General features: G+C 37.6%; 1 pseudogene; it reads right to left on the reverse strand.

The window, feature by feature from the left end:
* Nucleotides 1–16,686: 16,686 nt before the first annotated feature.
* On the reverse strand, nt 16,687–18,254 carry LOC101011850 (annotated as a pseudogene).
* Nucleotides 18,255–18,517: the final 263 nt, after the last annotated feature.

Genomic DNA, 18,517 nt, shown 5'->3' on the forward strand with positions numbered 1-18,517 from the left:
TCCTCTCTGACACCCTTCTTTTCTTCTTTCCTTCCTTACCACTCTCTTTCCTCTGTCTCTCCTTAGGAAATATGGAGTAACCTAAGCAAAATTAAATGCTGACAAGAAACTTGATCATGGAAGAAGACATGAGAACTAGAGTGACTGGTGGAGATGAGACAGATAAACGCAAAGATAGAAGTCATTTTCCATTTAGTTAAGAGAAACAACCCCTTACTAATTGTGTCAGGGAAGAAGGAAGAAAGAACGAAGGAGTGTAAAATGAAAGTTGAGTGGTGGGAGGCTGAGGCAGGTTTGGCTACTGTTTCCTAGGAAGTGATGATTGAGATCACATTCTGAAAGTGATGTTGGAAGAGGTACCTTGGTAGTTTAGAGAAAATAAAGAAAGTTTCTGTTAGTAATTGCTGTGAATTAGAGTAAGATAAAGAGAAAGTAACCAGAGGAAATACACAGGATTTCTGAGGCACATTGAAGGCTCAGTGGAGGCAAAAGATCTTGAATTTGTAATAGTGCTAATCATCATCAGTGCTCATTCAGCAAAGTTTAGTCAGAGAGAAGGAGAATTGGTGAATTGAGCTGTTTTTAAAATTTATACACACAAATGCACACAGACACACAGAGACACATATAACCAACATCATATGTATATATGTACATGCTTATATGTTACATATGTTATTGGTTATATACATGATATCATATATATATGACAAGAGATAACGGTCTAATCTGAAGGATGATTATCAAAATATTTCATGGAATTGATGTGGCTCTGAAAAGGTGTTTTATAGACAAATTATATATAGCTTTTGACAGAGAGAGGTTGATATTTTTTAAGTATGTGGCAATTAGGTAAAGACAAAGTATTACAGTAATAATGAAAGAGGAGAGCTGGGATAGTGAGAAAAGGTCAGAGAGGTGTTGGAAATTTAAGTCTTCAGACTATTTGTAATGATGGCTAAGGTAGGAGAGGCTGAAAAAAATGAAATGGAGGTAGAAGTCTATGGAAGAAAGGAAGTCAATAAAATGACAAGCAAAGATATTAGATAGATGTTGATAGATAACCAGCATAATTGCAGAAATTAAGAAAGTCTAAATAATTTCACAAAGCCATTACTTAATTAGAAACAGTTATCAGGATGTTAGTAAATGGGAATAGTGGTGGTTAGGACCAAAAGGAAATGAAAGACACTAATAATTTTCAATAGAAGAAAATTAATTGCTTAATAAACCTATAAAACAAATTCCAATTTTATAATTAATGAACTAGTAACTAAATTAAAAATTTAAATTTAGCTCAAGACCTGAATTGAAATTTGTTCAATTTAATTAAATAGAAATTAAATTTAGCTCAATAACTAGACTGAAAAAAATGAGAAACCATTTATTTTGTCCATGAAATTAGTGGAGTTTTAAAAAAAAGTATTTTCATAGGTATAAAGAAAAACACACTCAATAATGTGAATGTAAAGTATCAAAACATTTTGGAAAGCAATTCAGCTATATTTATTAAATATGTATCTTTGACCAGACAATTATGTTACCAGAAAAAGGGGTCTCAATGCAGATCCCCAAAGAGGGTTCTTGGATCTCCTGCAGGAAGGAATTCAAGGAAAGTTGCAAAGTGCAGTGAAAGAAGCAAGCTTATTGAAAAGTACTCTCGGCCGGGAGCGGTGGCTCAAGCCTGTAATCCCAGCACTTTGGGAGGCCGAGACGGGCGGATCATGAGGTCAGGAGATGAAGCCATCACCAGCTAGCTGCGGTGAAACCCTGTCTCTACTTAAAAACTAGCGAGGTGGTAGCCTGTAGTCCCAGCTACTTTCGGGAGGCTGAGGCGAAAATAGTGAACCCAGGGCCCGGAGCTTGCAGTGAGCGAGATCCGGCCCTGCATCCAGCCTGGGGACAGAGGGCACCTCCAAAAAAAAAAAAAGAAAAGAAAAGAACTGAAAAGTACTTTCTACTATTTACAGTGTAGGGCATCCTCAGAAAGCAAGCAGAGGAGTGCCTCTCAGTGAGAAGAGAGTTTATTGAAAGCTACATCATTACAGAGTGTCCTCAGAAAGCAAGGGAAGGAATGCTCTATCTTTTAAGTTTTTATTATATAGAGGTCTTGTCTATGTAAAGACTAAGCTGTGACTATGTGCAGGTGAGGTGACAACATGACAAAATTTATTGTTCTATTGATTTAAAGAAAACTGTCCTTGACATTGTACTGTGTGAGTACATCAAAACATAACTACAATTATATATATATATATATATATAAAATATTATGATGGGTATTTGGATATCTGGGTTCTGTTGATGTAAGAGTGTGTCCTTGTAGGTATCCTTAGGCTGTTTTCTCAACTATAAACATCTTATGACCATGAGTTATGACTAAAGGAATGTGCCTGATTTGTCTCAAGACAGAGCTGAACTTAAAATGGCCTTATTCTGACTCTCCTAGGTTCACGCATCCCTGACAATTCTACCTCTAAAGGAAGCTAGAAGTACAAAATCACTGCAGAGGCATTTAAAGTAAATAAAACTGAAAGAACATGAATGTTTAACAAGAAAAAAAATGCTTCTCAAATTATGTTAAATGGATAAGTATAATAGTTTACAGTATGATCAAATTATTTAAAACCAAAAATTGTACATACAGAAGAATATTAAAATAAAATGTCCTAAGATTTTAAGGAAAAGAAAATTTTTTCTTTTGTGTTCCTCAAATTTTTCCTAAATAATGTTTTATCAATGTATGCTAGAAATATAAAGCCAAATGTATTAACAGCAGGATCAGCTACCAACAGCCCCATCAACAAAAATTCAAATGGGTTAAAAATATAAAATAAAATTAAAACAAATATAAAACATTTAAATAAAGTAAGAAAACAATATTCTGAATTTAATTCTAATAACATTTAAAAACTGAGTTTGATAAGTTGATTTTAAACTTAATCTTGAAGAGTAAATGAAACAGGACAACATATTATGTAAAGTTGAATTTGGTAAAGGCTATTTGTAAATATCTATACAAATTTTAAATGTTTAGACCCTTTGGCCCAGCAATTTCATTTCTGAGAGCCAAATGTACAAAACAGTTAGAAAAGTAAAAAAGACTATTTATAGTATATTACTTATTTAATATTTATTATAACATTATTTCTAATAGCAAAATTTTATAAATAATCCTCTTTCTTGAAAAAATGGTTAAATAAATCATATTGTTTGTGTTATGAAACACTATGCAAGTACTAAAGAATGAGCTGTGATAGGCAACATTGCTGAAAAAGATCTCTGAGGCCAGGCACGGTGGCTCGTGCCTGAAATCACAGCACTTTGGGAGGCTGAGGCAGATGGATCATGAGGTCAGGAGTTTAAGACCAGCTTGATCAACATGGCGAAACTCCATCTTGACTAAATATACAAAAATTAGCCAGGCTTGGTGGTGCATACCTGTAAGCTCAGCTACTTGGGAGGCTGAGGCAGGAGAATTGCTTGAAACCCAGGAGGCGGAGTTTGTAGTGAGCCAAGATTGCTCCATTGCACCCCAGCCTGGGTGACAGAGCAAGAGTCCATCTCAAACAAAACAAAACAAAACAAAACAAATATATGTATATATCTCTGAGATATTGTAGTTAAAAAACAAATATACGATCCTGGCTTATATTAATAAAGGAGTATCAGACTCATCCTCCTGCTGATAACAATTATAAATTCTGGGGAAAATATTCAAAACAGGCCTATTTAAACGCAACCAAAATAAGACAGAAACTGGAAGGATTTGAACTTTGGAGGAAGGAAACCCTGTTCAGATTACGAAAACTTCTCTCTGGGTAGCTCTTTCTCTGAACTCTGAAAAGTGTAGCTGCGTTGGCTTCCAGTCTGTGTTTTCTCAATTCCATGAGATTTTTGTACTCTTTTTTTGGTCTGCTTTCCCTGTGCCAAAATCTGAAAACAGCTTCCACTCAGAAAGCCACAACAATGACAGGACTCACCTCATATGTTTTCAGTTTCTCAGAGATGAGAGTCCTGTGATGCTTATTGCCCCTTGATACAGTTTGCACATGTGTCTTCATCCAAATCTTGTGTTGAATTGTAGTCCCCAATGTTGGAGGTGGGTCGTGGTGAGAGGTGATTGGATCATGGGGGTTGATTTCTCATGACTGATATAGCACCATTCCCTTGGTGCTGTCCTCACAATAGTGAGTGAGTTTTCATGAAATCTGTTTGTTTAAAAGTGTGTGCACCTTGCTTGCTCCCTCTTGTTTCTACTCTGGCCATGTGATATACCTGCCCTTCCTTTGCCTTCCACAATGATTGTAAGTTTCCTGAAGCCTCCCCAGAAGCTGAGCAGATGCCAGCATCATGCTTCCCGTACAGCCTGCAGAATTGTGAGCCGATTAAACCTCTTTTCTTTAGAAATTACCCAGCTTCAGGTATTTCGTTATCGCAATGCGAGAACGCATACAGAAAATTGATACTGAAGAATGGGGCATTGTTATAAAGATACCTGAAAATGAAGAAGCAGCTTTGGAACAGGCAGAGATTGGAAGGGTTTGGAGGACTCAGAATAAGTTGGGAAAATGAGGGAAAGTTGGGAACTTCTTAGAGACTGGTTAAAGGGTTGTGACCAAAATTCTCATAGTGATAAAGATAGTGAAGGCCAGGCTGACAAGGTCTCAGATGGTAATGAGGAAGTCATTGGGAACCGGAGCAAAGGTCACATGTGCTATACCTTAGCCAAGAGTTTGGCTGGATTGTGTCCATGCCCTACTAATATGTGGAATTTTGAACTTGAGAGTGATGACCAAGGATATCTGACAGAAGAAATTTCTAAGCAGCAAAGTGTTCAAAATGCAGTGTGGATGCTTCTAACAACCTATGCTCAGATGTGGAAGCAAGTAAATAAGTTGGAACTCTTATTTAAAAAGGAAGCAGGGCATAAGAGTTTGGAAAATTTGCAGCCTGGCCATATAGTAGAAAACAAAATCCCATTTTCAGGAGAAGAATTCAAGTGGGCTGCTGGGCAACGACTTGCTAGAGAAATTTGCACAAACAAAAAGGAGGCAAGTACTGATAGCCAAAACAATGGGAAAAAGACTTTGAAGGAATTTCAGGGAACTTTACTACAGTTCCTTTCATCACAGGTCCTCAGGCCTAGGAGGGAAGAATGGTTTTGTGTAATAGGCCCAGGACCCTGCTGTCCTGCACAGTTTCAGGACACTGCTCCCTGCATCCTAGCCACTCCAGCTCCAGCCTTAGCTCAAAGGGGCCCAGGTAGAGCTTGGGTAGCTGCTTTGGAGAGTGCAAGTTATAATCTTTGGTGGTTTCCACGTGGTGTTCAGCCTGTGGGTGCACAGATTGCAAGAGTTTATGCTTGGGGGCCTCTGCCTAGATATCAGAAGTTGTATGGAAAATCCTGGATGTCCAGGCAGAAGTCTGCTGCATGTGCTCTGCCCTCATGGAGAACCTCAACTAGGGCAGAGGGGAAATGTGAGGTTAAAGTCCTCACTGGGACACTGACTATTTGAGCTGTGAGAAGAGGGCCACAATCCTCAAGACCCCAGAGTGGTAGATTTACTGACAGCTTACACCCTATACCTCAAAGTCACAGACACCCAATGCCAGCCTATGAGAATAGCTGCATAAGCTGCACCCTGCAAAGACACAGGGACAGAGCTGGCCAAGGCCTTGGGACCCCATCCCTTATACCAGTGTACTGTGGTTGTGGGAAATGGAGTCAAAGGAAATTATTTTGGAGCTGTAAGATTTAATGACTGTGCTGCTGGGATCTGGATTTGCATGGGACCTGTAGCCCCTTTCTTTTGGTCAATTTCTCCCTTTTGGAACAGGAATAATTACCCAATTGCTTGTGCCCCCATTGTATCTGATATGATTAGGCTTTGTGTCCCCACCCAAATCTCATCTTGAATTGTAATCCCCATAATTCCCATAATCTTCACATGTTAAGGGAGAGACCAAGTGGAGGTAATTGAATCATGGGGGTAGTTTCCCCCACATTGTTCTCGTGATTGTGAGTGAGTTCTCATGAAATCTAACGGTTTTATAAAGGGCTCTTCCCCTGTTGCTTGGCACTTCTTTCTGCTGCCTTGTGAAGAAGGTGCCTTGCTTCCCCTTTGTCTTCTGCCATGATTATAAATTACCTGAGGCCTCCCTGGCCATCCTGAACTTTGAATCAATTATACCTCTATTCTTTATAAATTACCCAGTCTCAGGCAGTTCTTTATAGCAGCATGAAAATGAACTAATACAGTACCTTGGAATTAAATAATTTGTTTTTGATTTTACAGGCTCATAGGTGGCAGGAATTTGCCTTGTCTCAGATGTGACTTTGCACTTCAGATTTTTTAGCTGATGCTGCAATGAGTTAAGACTTTGGGGCCGGGCGCGGTGGCTCAAGCCTGTAATCCCAGCACTTTGGGAGGCCGAGGCGGGTGGATCACGAGGTCAGGAGATCGAGACCATCCTGGCTAACATGGTGAAACCCCGTCTCTACTAAAAATACAAAAAACTAGCCGGGCGTGGTGGCGGGCGCCTGTAGTCCCAGCTACTCGGAGGCTGAGGCAGGAGAATGGCGTGAACCTGGGAGGCGGAGCTTGCAGTGAGCCGAGATCGCGCCACTGCACTCCAGCCTGGGTGACACAGCGCGAGACTCTGTCTCAAAAAAAAAAAAAAAAAAAGACTTTGGGAGGCTGTTGGGAAGGCATGGTTGTATGTTGCAATGTGAGAAGGACATGAGATTTGGAAGGACCTGGGGGTGGAATGATATAGAGTGGATTTGTGTTCCCACCCATGTTGAATTGTAATCCCCAATGTTGGAGGTGGAGCCTGGTGAGAAGTGATTGGATCATGGGGGTAAATTATTCATGAATGGTTTAGCACCATCCCTTGGTGATGTCCTCGTGATAGTGAGTGAATACTTGTAAGATCTGGCTATTTAAAAGTGCAGCACTTGGCTTGGCTCATTCTCTTTTGTTCTTGCCCTGGTCATGGGCAGTGCCTGCTCTCCTTTTGTCTTCTGCCATGATTGTAAGTTTCCTGAGGCCTCCCCAGTAGCCAATCATATGCCCACATCATGTTTCCTATACAGCCTACAGAATCATGAGCCAATTGAACCTCTTTTTAAATAAATTACCCAGTCTCAGGTATTTCCTACTAACAATGTGAGAACAGACTAATACACCCACCAGTAAATTTTTTATTTTCTAATTGACAGAAAGAGCTAATTCAAGATTATCTTATTTTTTTCATGGAAGCAAGTGGAAGTCTCACCTAGAAATCTAGATTCGGCAAAAATATCTTTTGAAAATGAAAGCAAAATGTTTTCAGAAAAATGGAAGCTGAGAGAATTTGTTGCCAACTGTAAGAATTTGCCACTGTAAAGAAATGTTAAAGGAATGTCTTCACACTGGGAAAATTGATACCAGATGGGAATTCAGATATACAGGAAGGCATGTAGAATACCAGAAATATTAAACATATAGGTAAATATAAAACATTATCTTTTATTTATTTTTAAAATTCTTTAAGCCATAGACTATTTAAAACAAAAGTAAAAACAATACATTGTGAGGTTTATAATGTGTAGAAGTAGAATATATAGTATAACATTAAAAAGAATATGAGTGGTAAAAATTGGAATTTACCAGTTTTTACATAAAGTGGCATAATATGAATTCAAGAAGTCTGTGATTAATTAAGGATGTACGTTGTAATCCACAGAGGGAATAATGACCCCCCAAAAACTGTATTAGCTAAGCAGCCAATACAGAAGATAATTTGGGATATTAAAATTTTTATTAACCAAAAAGAAGACAGAAAAGGAAGAACAAAGAAACAAAGAGCAAATAGATAGCAAATGACACTATAATAGACTCAATGTCACTTATGTCAATAATTTAAATTCAGAGTTTATCAGACTACATAAGAAAGCAAAACCCAACTATTTGCTGCCTACAAGAGATCCACTCTAAATATATTGATAAAGACAGGTTGAACATGAAGGTACAGAAAAAGGTACACCATGCAAACACAAAGCAAGTGAAAGCTATTGTGCTACATCAATGTCAGATGAAATTGACTTCAAGACAAGGAGTATTACCAGACATAAAGAGGATCATTTTACAATCACAAAGAGTCAATTCATCAATAATACGTAACAATCCTAAGGTGAATACACCTAATAACAGTACTTTAAAATACACGAAGCAAAAATGAATAAAATTAAAGGGATAAAAAGATAAATCCCCAAAGCTAGAGACTATAATACTTCTCTCAGTATTTGGTAGAACAAGTAGACAAAATATGAGTACAAATTATGGTAGACAATTTAAACCAACCTATCAATCAACTTAATCGAATTTATGCTTATAAAACACTATTCCAACAACTGCAGAATACACAATCCTTTCAAGAGTACATGAAACATGCAGCAAACTATATGCTGAACCACAAAACAAATATTAACAAATTTTTGAATCATGTACTCTGTCTATAACCAAATTAAATTAGTAATATAAGTAGCAAAACAATATTTATGGTATGATTCTATATATGTTAAATAATACTAATCCAGCAAACCAATTGCTATGATCTAAATGTTTGTGTCTCCCCAAAATTCATAGGTTGAAATTTTAACCCCCAAGGTGATAGTATTAGGACATGAGAGTTTGGAAGGTGATTAGGTGATAAAAGCAGAGGTTTTATAAAGGTAATTAGTTCCCTTATTTAAAAAGGCCACAGATAAATCCTGATACGGTTTGGTTGTGTCCCCACCCAAATCTCATCTTGAATTCCCATGTGTTATGGGAGGAACCCGGTTAGAGGTAATTGAATCATGGGGGCAGGTCTTTCCTGGGCTGTTCCCATGATAGGGAATAAGTCTTACGAGATCTGATGTTTTAAAAAACAGGGGTGTCCCTGCACAAGCTCTTTTATCTTGTCTGCTGCCAAGTGAGATGTGCCTTTCACCTTCTGCCATGATTGTGAGGCCTCCTCAGCCACGTGGAACTGTAAGTCCAATAAACCTCTTTCTTTTGTAAATTACCCAGTCTCAGGTATGTCTTTATTAGCAGTGTGAAAATGGACTAATACAAATCCTTTACCTCTTCTACCATGTGGGAACACTGTGAGAAGACATCCTTTTATCTGTGAAACAGGAAATGGGCTCTCACTAGACGCTGAAACTGTTGGTGCTTTGATGTTAGACTTCGTAGCTTCCAGAACTATGAGAAAGAAATTTCTGCTTTTATAAACCACTCAGCTTGTGGTGTTTTGTTTTTGTTTTGTTTTAGCAACCCAAACAGATGAAGATATCAATACATTTTAAGTGTACAAAAGTATGTATGCACATATATAAAAAAGAACTGACAGAATATAGATCAAAGATCACTTCTTAACTGGAAAATGGAAATGAAAAAGGGGATTAAAGAGGGATATCTATGCTTTATTTAAGTGTGTTTTATAATTTTTATTCCTATATTACTTGTGTGTTTAGAATACATAGAATAAGCCTAGTGAAGAATAAATGCAGGGACTAGCTGACACAAATTTTGAAATAGAAGACTAGTGAAGGAAGATTTGCCCCACCATTATCAAAATATTTTGTACAGCTGTGGTGATGATAAACCTGATGTACAATTACAGGAAGCAACAAAAAACTAAATGGAATAAAATACAGACTGGTAACAGATTCATTACATATGAGATTTTGGTAGATAGTAAAGGTGACATTTAAAATAAGTGGGCAACGGGAGTCATCTTTAATAAATGGTGTTAGAAAAGTTGGCTAAGTGCTTAGGGACAAATTAGACCCTGTGGTGGTCATTAGTGCTGTCCATTGTATACTTTTAGCTCTCTATTTTGGGGCCATAGTACGATTGTATTTCCTCACCACCTTTGAAGTTAGATGTGGCCTTGGGACTTGTTTTGGCCAATGAGATACAAACATATGTAGCAGTTGTCACTTTCACATAGAAACAAAATGTGCTTATTGTGGTAGGACACTAGATTTTGCAACCCCAGCATTACCCAACTAATGTGAAAATTGGTGTCTAGAATGTGGGGGATAGTGTAATAAAAAACCAAAATGTTTTGCATTACAAAATGGACTCTGGGAAGCTGTGGGGAAGAAAATATTGAAGGTCAGACTGTTTCTCTGTTCTCCGTAGTAGAAAACTTTTGATAAACTGTTGCTCTCAATGATGTGGATGGATGATGATGTATATAATGAACTTTTTGTACTAGGAGAAAAAACGTTGCAAAATAGAATGGTGGCAACATGCTTTCAGAGACATAGCCTGAGTCCAGAAAAAATATTTACAAGAAGGTTAGCTGAAACAGAAATTGCCACTTTGCAAGCACGGATGAAAGGGACTATATAGAGAGAATCTGAATTTTTGGATTTTTAAGGATAGAAGCAGCAACTGAAAACCTCAAATAGTTAAAGATAAAGTTCAAAAATAATTCGAACAACAAAAGTGGTTTAAAACTCAGTGTCAGTTTATTTGTAAATGCCAAGGACTGGAAATAACTCAAATGCCCTTCAACTGGAGAATGAGCAAACACATTCCATCCTGTTCAGTGGAACACTACTAAAAAGAACAACTGATACATGCAACAACATGGATGAGTCTCAAATCCTTTTTATTAAATAAAAGAAGTCAGGTTTTAAAGGTTATGTACTGTATGATTCCATCTATATGTATCATTTCCAAAGGCAAAACTATAGGAACAGAAAACAAATTAGCAATATTCAGGAGCTAGGAATGAGGGAAGATGCAGAAGAATTTTGGGCAGGTCGGGGTAGTAGTGATTGAATTTTCATGTATTTATTTTTACAGTGGTGGTTACATAACAGACATTTGTCAAGAGTCATAGTGCTGTACAGTAAAAAAAAAAAAAAAAAAAAAAAAAAAATCTGTACATACTGGTAAGCCCAGGAGGAGCCTGTTGTGAATGATTAAAAGCTGAGCAAGAGTGGAGGACATTTGATGGTTTTACAGAAGATAAGATAAATTACCTTTGGTGAGGAAAGACACTTTCTCAGAGACGACAATGACAATGTATTGGACACATTTGATATGCCAACTAGAGCCAATGTACTAAGCACACTTAGTGTATACTTCTCTACAGAGAGGTATCTCTAATCCTTCCAACATCCTGTGGGGAAGTATTATTATTATCATTTTAATGAAACTGAGGATCAGAGAGATTAAATAACTTGCACAAGGTTGCTTAGCTGGTAAATAATGCAACTGGACACATTTGTCTATCAAGCCCTAGCTGCTGCTTCTGTACAATGCAGAAAGTAGAATCTGTGATGATAGAAATTTTCAGGCAGAAATGGAAGTTGAAGAAACTATAATCAGGAGACCTTATTATAGCAACATTATAAGATTATACCATCTGTATGTAGCCAGGGCATTAATGGAGTGACATGAGGTTGAAAGCTTGAGTAGAGTGGGAAAATTGATGGAGGTTGTGATGATTTTTACATTTATTTCTAATTTTTGTCCTTGTACCTACCATAGGGATAAAGTACCATCCTATCTTCAGTTAGATTTAAGTTTAGGAGACAGAAATCTTGCTACAAGATACAAGAGACCTACAATAGTATTGATTCAGTGTAGATTATCATAAGAATGTGCAACTTGAGAGCTTCTTATTTTACAAAGACCAATTCTTATCTATTTTCCAAATCCCATTTATTTTTGTGTTATGTTTATAAAGAATATGTCTTTGAAATTGTAATGTATTCCTGATGATGGGAGAAAAACTTTAAAATATATAAAGAAACGGTAATTTGCAGATGATTGTCATACTCATCTCTAATGGATGGATTAATTTTGATTTCTCACAAATTCTTTAGGAACTCAAAAAAGAACTGGAAAACAAAAGGTAAGATCATAACTCCAAACCTTAAATCCGTAACTTCAAACCTTAAATCCGTAACGTTAATGAAATAGAGGCTGGGTTCAGAAAGACTTTTTCTATGAATGGCACTCCATTAAATTGTAAAATTTATGTCAATTTTCTTATATAAAGCTACATGCTTTAAGGGACCAGAATATACCACTCCAAAACGTGCCTCTTTGGCATCAGGATTATTTTGAGAAACAGCAGCCACAAGAATAGGATTTATCCTTTTGTAAGAAACATTTACTTCTATAATGGAAATCTCCATTTGTAAGGGTGTCTCCCTCTCAGTTCCAGGAAGAGAAGGATGACTCTAAGTCACGAGAGACTGTTATCAATGGAGACGGCATGGACTGAAATCTGTGTAACAAACCTTACCATTGTTTGCTGTGCTTTTCCTGGTCACCTCCTCATAACCAGTCTCTGTTCTAACTAAAAATGGTATTTAAGCCTGATTTCAAAACTGTCTTTCTTATATTTACTCATTTTTCTGAGTATCTCCTATGTCTATATGAGGTATATGAGGTATACATGTCAATAAACTGTTTTTCTGTAATTAATCTGTCTTTCATGACTGAGGTCTGTCCTCATTAAGAACAATAAAGGGTAGAGAGAAAATTAATCTTTTTTCCTTCCAGTTCCACCCCAAAGTCCTACATGCTTTCATGGTGAATATGGTGATAATGTTAGCATGGAAAGCACAAGGAAAGCTTTCATGAAACAAAATTGAATTGGTTCAAGCAGTGTTAAAATGGTGCAAGGGAGGAAAAAAATTGGTTCCTTCTATTCTTCTGAGTTCTTGGCTGGTCTCTGGATTAAACTGGCATAAAACAGATTAACAGGAAAAAGCAATTTTAATTATATATGTATGCACAGGGGTCCTACAGAAATATGAGACTTAAGGAAGTTTAGATAACTGAGACTTTTAAAACAGGGAAATGGGGAGATAAATTATGGGAAGGTGAGGGGAGGGAGGAAATATAGGGTGAATGAAGATTACCTGTTAGGCAGATAAAAATCTCTCAGCTGATGAGTAGCTCTCTTCCTGGTACAGATTTACTAATGAAAATTTTCTTTACTGATGAAAATTTCCTCTATAAACTAAATTTATTTTTACAAAACGTGAAATTTATACTTCAGTAAGTTGAGAGGCAAGTAAAGAGCTTTTCTTGTGTTAAAAGAAAAACCTTAAACAAATTAAATTTAACAGAGTTTAACTGAGCAAAGACATTGCAAATCGGAAAGCCTTTCAAGTGAAAGTAGGTTCAGAGAGACTCCAGTTCAGCCACATGGTGGAAGAAAATTTTTAGAGGGAAAAAGGAAAGCAAGGTACAGAAAGCAGAAGTAAGGTACAGAAATAGCCAAATTGGTTACAACTTGGTATTTGCTTTATTTGAATATGTTTTGAACAATAGACCCCTGTTGATTGGTCAAAACTTGATGATTGACACAAAAGTACATTACAATCTGTTTACTCCTCCATTTAAGCTATAGTTACCTATGTACCCAGGTCTTTAGGCTGAACCTAAAATAGGTAAGCAGGCAGCTTTAGGCTAAACTTGATTTAACAACTGTGTTTGTTGGTCCTCAATTTCTTTTAGCTCAAAATAATACCCCAAAATGGTATATTTTGGCAAGACATGTTCTAAAACCTTTTAATGGAAAGGTATCTCACAAATCCTCTAGTTTAATTTATTCATTTTACCTATGAGTAAAATGATCTGGCTTAAACAAATTTCTCTTAACTTGTGAGAATTTATTAACCAATTACAGTATTTCTTTTTTAAAAAATTGTGTTACATTTACATGGGTTCTTATTCCTTTCTTATATTGTGCCTACAAGGTGATAGAAGTAAGGATATAAAAATTAAAAGACAAAATCACTCTGACTAGTAATGGATGAAGGTATTTTAAAATACTATTGTGATATTTTTGTTCACTTTTGAGATGGCATATTATACTGGAAAGAATGAGTTGGCAATCAGAAGATGGAATTTTAATCCTACTCACTCTTTTAAGGATTCAGCTTCTTCATTTTATGTCCCAGTTCTTCCAGAAAATAAAAATCCTACAGTTTTGAAATAATATTATTAATATAAAATTTTTAGAGGGATAACTGCAAGCAACTTTGTAAGTGGAATGATAAAAATCTTAAAAATTATGGAATCTCTGTCCTGCAACATCTTTATGAAGAAAACAAACAACTGTCAGTCTTGAATGGTATTGAAATATTTGAAGAGAAGGGTATAAACCTGAAAGTCTCTGGAGATTTCTTCAGATCTAAAGTCTAACAACTATATCCCCAACATCGTAGGCGAAATGTCACTTAACATGTGAGTACTCATCAGGGCCGAGTTTATTAACCATCGTTTCATGAAATTTTACTGCATTGCTATTGGTTCACACATGTGTCATAGCACCCTGCATGTACTGTCAAGTCATAAGTAGATGATCTTCTGAACTTTTATAAGAAAATAATTTAAGTAGAGCTGAATTGAGTAACACAAATTGAGCACTTACTATATTATAGCAGGTGTATTATTTAGAAGCAGTCATAAGATCATACTTAAAAGTTTCCAAACAAAGACCCTCAATAAAATGGAAAAATAAACACCTTTAGACATATATATTTTTTTCTTTACACAGGAATGATAATGACAACAGCACTATTCCTTTACAGTCTCTCTGGAGTTATTCTTACCATGGCAGTTGCAGAAGAATGAAAGTTTCATGCTTTGGGAAGGCTGAATTTTTATGTCTGGAGCTCTTCTATTAGGTCGCACTGTTAAAGGCATAGTTCTTTCCTAAGGGAAACTTTTCCTGCTTCATAGCAGTCCCGTGTATTCTGCCTGTGGCTGCTCTGCTGCCCTGCACTCCATGCATACCAACCTTATTACAACAGGGTAAAAATGGTTCTTATGGAAAGTGTATCATTGTTGCTCAACTGGTTATTATAAATTTTAAAAATATAGTTCTGATTTTCAGAAAAAAGAAAAAATACCATACAAGTTGTATCTGGACATCTCCAGAAATGAACAGACATAAAGCAGGTCTGCTAGAATTTGCACAGCATTTATGTTTGACTTCCTCTCTTATGGTGATATTTATTTTATGGCAAGGTACATATATAATGCTACACTCCTTGGAGGACACAGAAGGAAAAATTCCAGGTGCCAACTCCATTCTCTTTTACCTGCATACTCAACAATGTTAGAATCTTCCCATAGAAGAAAGACAGACTAAAAGTATGGCGATTCTGCACTCTTTTTAATTTTTAATTACTTATATTTATTTCTCTTTTCCTTTTTAGTTGTTGAAGTTCCCAAAGTGTAAAATATTATCTTGTCCTTCTTCAGTCAATGCGAGTTTCCTCTAATGGGATGATAGCTCTTTTCCTTTATGACTCAATGATGTAATTTCATCTGAGTGTTACCTTCCTTTTTCTGCTTAAAATCTGTGTACTTTATGAAAATCACTTTGTTTTTTGAAATATATAGTAAAGCCTTTTTTGTTGTTGTTGTTATTTGTAGTGGTTTTTATTTGTTTGTTTTGAGACAGTGTCTTGCTCTGTTGCCCAGGCTGGAGTTCAGCAGTGCAATCACAGCTCACTGCAGCCTCAGACTCCTGAGATTAAGTGATCCTCTTGCCTCAGCCTCCTTTGTAGCTGGGACTACAGGCATGCACTACCACACTCGGCTAATTTTTCTGATTTTTAGTTGAGATGGGGTCGTGCTATGATGCCCAGGCTGGTCTCAAACTCCTGGCCTCAAGTGATCCTCATGCTCTGACTTCCCAAAGTGCTGAAATTACAGGTGTGAGCGACTGGACCTAGTCAATAGTAAAGGCTTTCATTTATGAAGATGGTGGCTTGAATATTTCCCTCCAGTCCAAATCAATGACAAACTGTCTTTCCTGAGCCAAGCAGCTGTTGGACCAGCTCACAGGGGTCTAGAGGGTAGGAGCCAGGCGTTGGTTCTTCCAAGAACAGATGGAGAGAAAAGGAATACCTTTTCCCCTTCTGCTCTTAGGGATGCCTTCAGAGACCAGTAATGGAGAACTACGAGGTGCCGATAAAAATTCTGTGAATCCTGAAAGGAGCTTGCCCTACAGAGATCAACAAATCTCCAGGAGGAAAATGAGTGTTCCTAGAAAAATATGCTTGTCTTCTTCTCCAGCAGAAATAGCCAAACGAGCGATAAAGGTCCTTTCTAATGCCAAGGCTTGGAGAATGCTAGCTTTTACACATAAGGAGATTATAAGCAAAAATAAGTTTCTATGATTCTTGGATAACAATGTTTCATAGATGGTGCTAAATACTTCCTATTTTATCACCTCTGTAGGCAAATAATATGTAGTTGTACCACTTTTTTCTTTAACATTATTGAATGAATTCAGGTTTTGTCTGTCTAATCAACCCGCCACTATTCATCCAAAGAGTTTAGTATCCATTGATGATCATTGCTTAGATCCATTATTTAATTAGGGGCTTTCTGGTTAAATATATTTTTTACATCTATACCATGAAAAAATATTCTCACCTATTATAAATAATAGCTAATGCTTCCATGGCTCTTACTTTGAGTAAGATGTGGTTCTAAGCATTTTATACAGACTAATATATTGTGCTTAATAACAACCCAAGGAAATAGTTACAATAATTATGCCCATATTACAGATGAAAACTCAGAAACAAAATAATTTGTCCCAAGTCACTGCTACCAAGTGATAAGTTGGGATTCCAAAGAATGAATGAATTATACATATATATATATATATATAAAATGAATGAGAGAGATAAATATATAATGAATGAGATATATATATATCATATATATGTTGGAAAAAAGAAAGATGTGAAAGAGTTGCATGTAAGATGATTATGCTTTTGTAAAATAAACAATGGTAAATTGATAAATGTGCTTATGAGAAAGATAAACACTACATTATGAATTGGTTACACAGTGACGGAGGGAGATGTAATATTGGGAATGTATAGAGATAGAGTGGGGGACTAGAGGGAAAGAAGAGAGACAAGCAAATGTCCCACAAAAGACAGCACTTACAAAAATTCAAAGTAAAATGACATATACAATATGATTGATTTTTAATATAAAATTATGTATATGTATGTTTATATACACACACAACTACATATGTGTGTATAGATTTATATTGATAGAGAAATGCACAAACATATGGCTACTAAATTGCTTATGTTTTTGATCTCAGGTTGGTGGGATTTTAGGTGATATATAATCCTTTCTTCACCTTTTTATGTACCACTTAACTATTTTACAATAATCTTATATTTATATAACAAAAAACTCATAATACATCTCTTTCAATTGTGGAAACACATTTAAGAGAGTTAGGAATGAATATTATCTTTTATTTTTATTTATTTATTTATTTTTTGGTGGCAGAAGGACAAACTTTATTGAGCCCCTCATCACTAGTTCTCTTTCTCCTGCACAGTCTCAGCTCCCCGGAGACGTCCAGTCTGGCGGGCAGCAATGCGACCCACTTTGTGGCCAGCACGGGCATCTCTGCGGATGGTGGAGGGCTTGCCGATGTGCTGGCGTTTGCCACCTCTGAAACGATGCTCCACAAGGTTTATGGCCACACCCCGTACTCGTGGCCAGCGGTTTCTCTTTGCCTTATATTTGTGGTGGGCCCGGCCAGCCTTCAAGATGGCTTGCGTCAATTCGGCCACCTGTGGCCACTACACCACCCGCAGCTCTGTTGGCTGAGGAGATAACCACCTTGGAGCCAGAGGGCAGCTTCATGGGTCTTCTGGGTCTCAGGGTTGTGGCAGATAACGGAGGCATCGTTCCCTGATGCCCGGGCCAGCTTGCCACAGTCTTCAGGCTTGGCCTTCAAGCAGCACACGGTCGTACCCTCAGGCATGGTGTCTACACTGCCAATGTTGAGCTGCACCTTCTTGCCACAATACACAAACTGACCCATGTGAATACCCTCAGCGGCAGTGAACAGCTCCTTCCACTTCTTAAACGGGTACGAATCCTGGAAGACCACCTTGGCAAGGGGCGCACCGCAGCCCGGGGGTAGTGGATAGTGTCCTTCACTGTGCTCTTGTAGCAGCTGGGGGAAGTCCATGGCGTGCAGGCGCGCGATGCCCTGGCGGTGCTTCACCTGGGCGGGGAACGCAGACCCGGCACCCTTCCACTGTCCGCAGATCATGCGGCCCATGGCGACGGGTCCCGCTCACAAGCCGGGCCGAAAGACCGAATATGAGTTTTTTGTTTTTGTTTTTGTTTTATGACGGAGTCTCGCTCTGTCGCCCAGGCTGGAGTTCAGTGGGGCCATCCCGGCTCACTGCAAGCTCTGCCTCCCGGGTTCAAGCAGTTCTCTGCCTCAGCCTCCTGAGTAGCTGGGACTACAGGTGCACGCCACCACCCCCAGCTAAATTTTTTGTGTTTTTAGTAGAGATGGGGTTTTACCATCTTGGTCAGGCTGGTCTTGAATTTCTGACATTGTGATACGCCCGCCTCGGCCTCCCAAAGTGCTGGGATTACAGGCGTGAGCCACCACGCCCCGTGGAATATGACCTTTTCAAACTACTAATATATCA

This window comes from Papio anubis, chromosome 2 (genome assembly GCF_008728515.1).
Source record: "Papio anubis isolate 15944 chromosome 2, Panubis1.0, whole genome shotgun sequence".
NCBI lineage: Eukaryota > Metazoa > Chordata > Mammalia > Primates > Cercopithecidae > Papio > Papio anubis.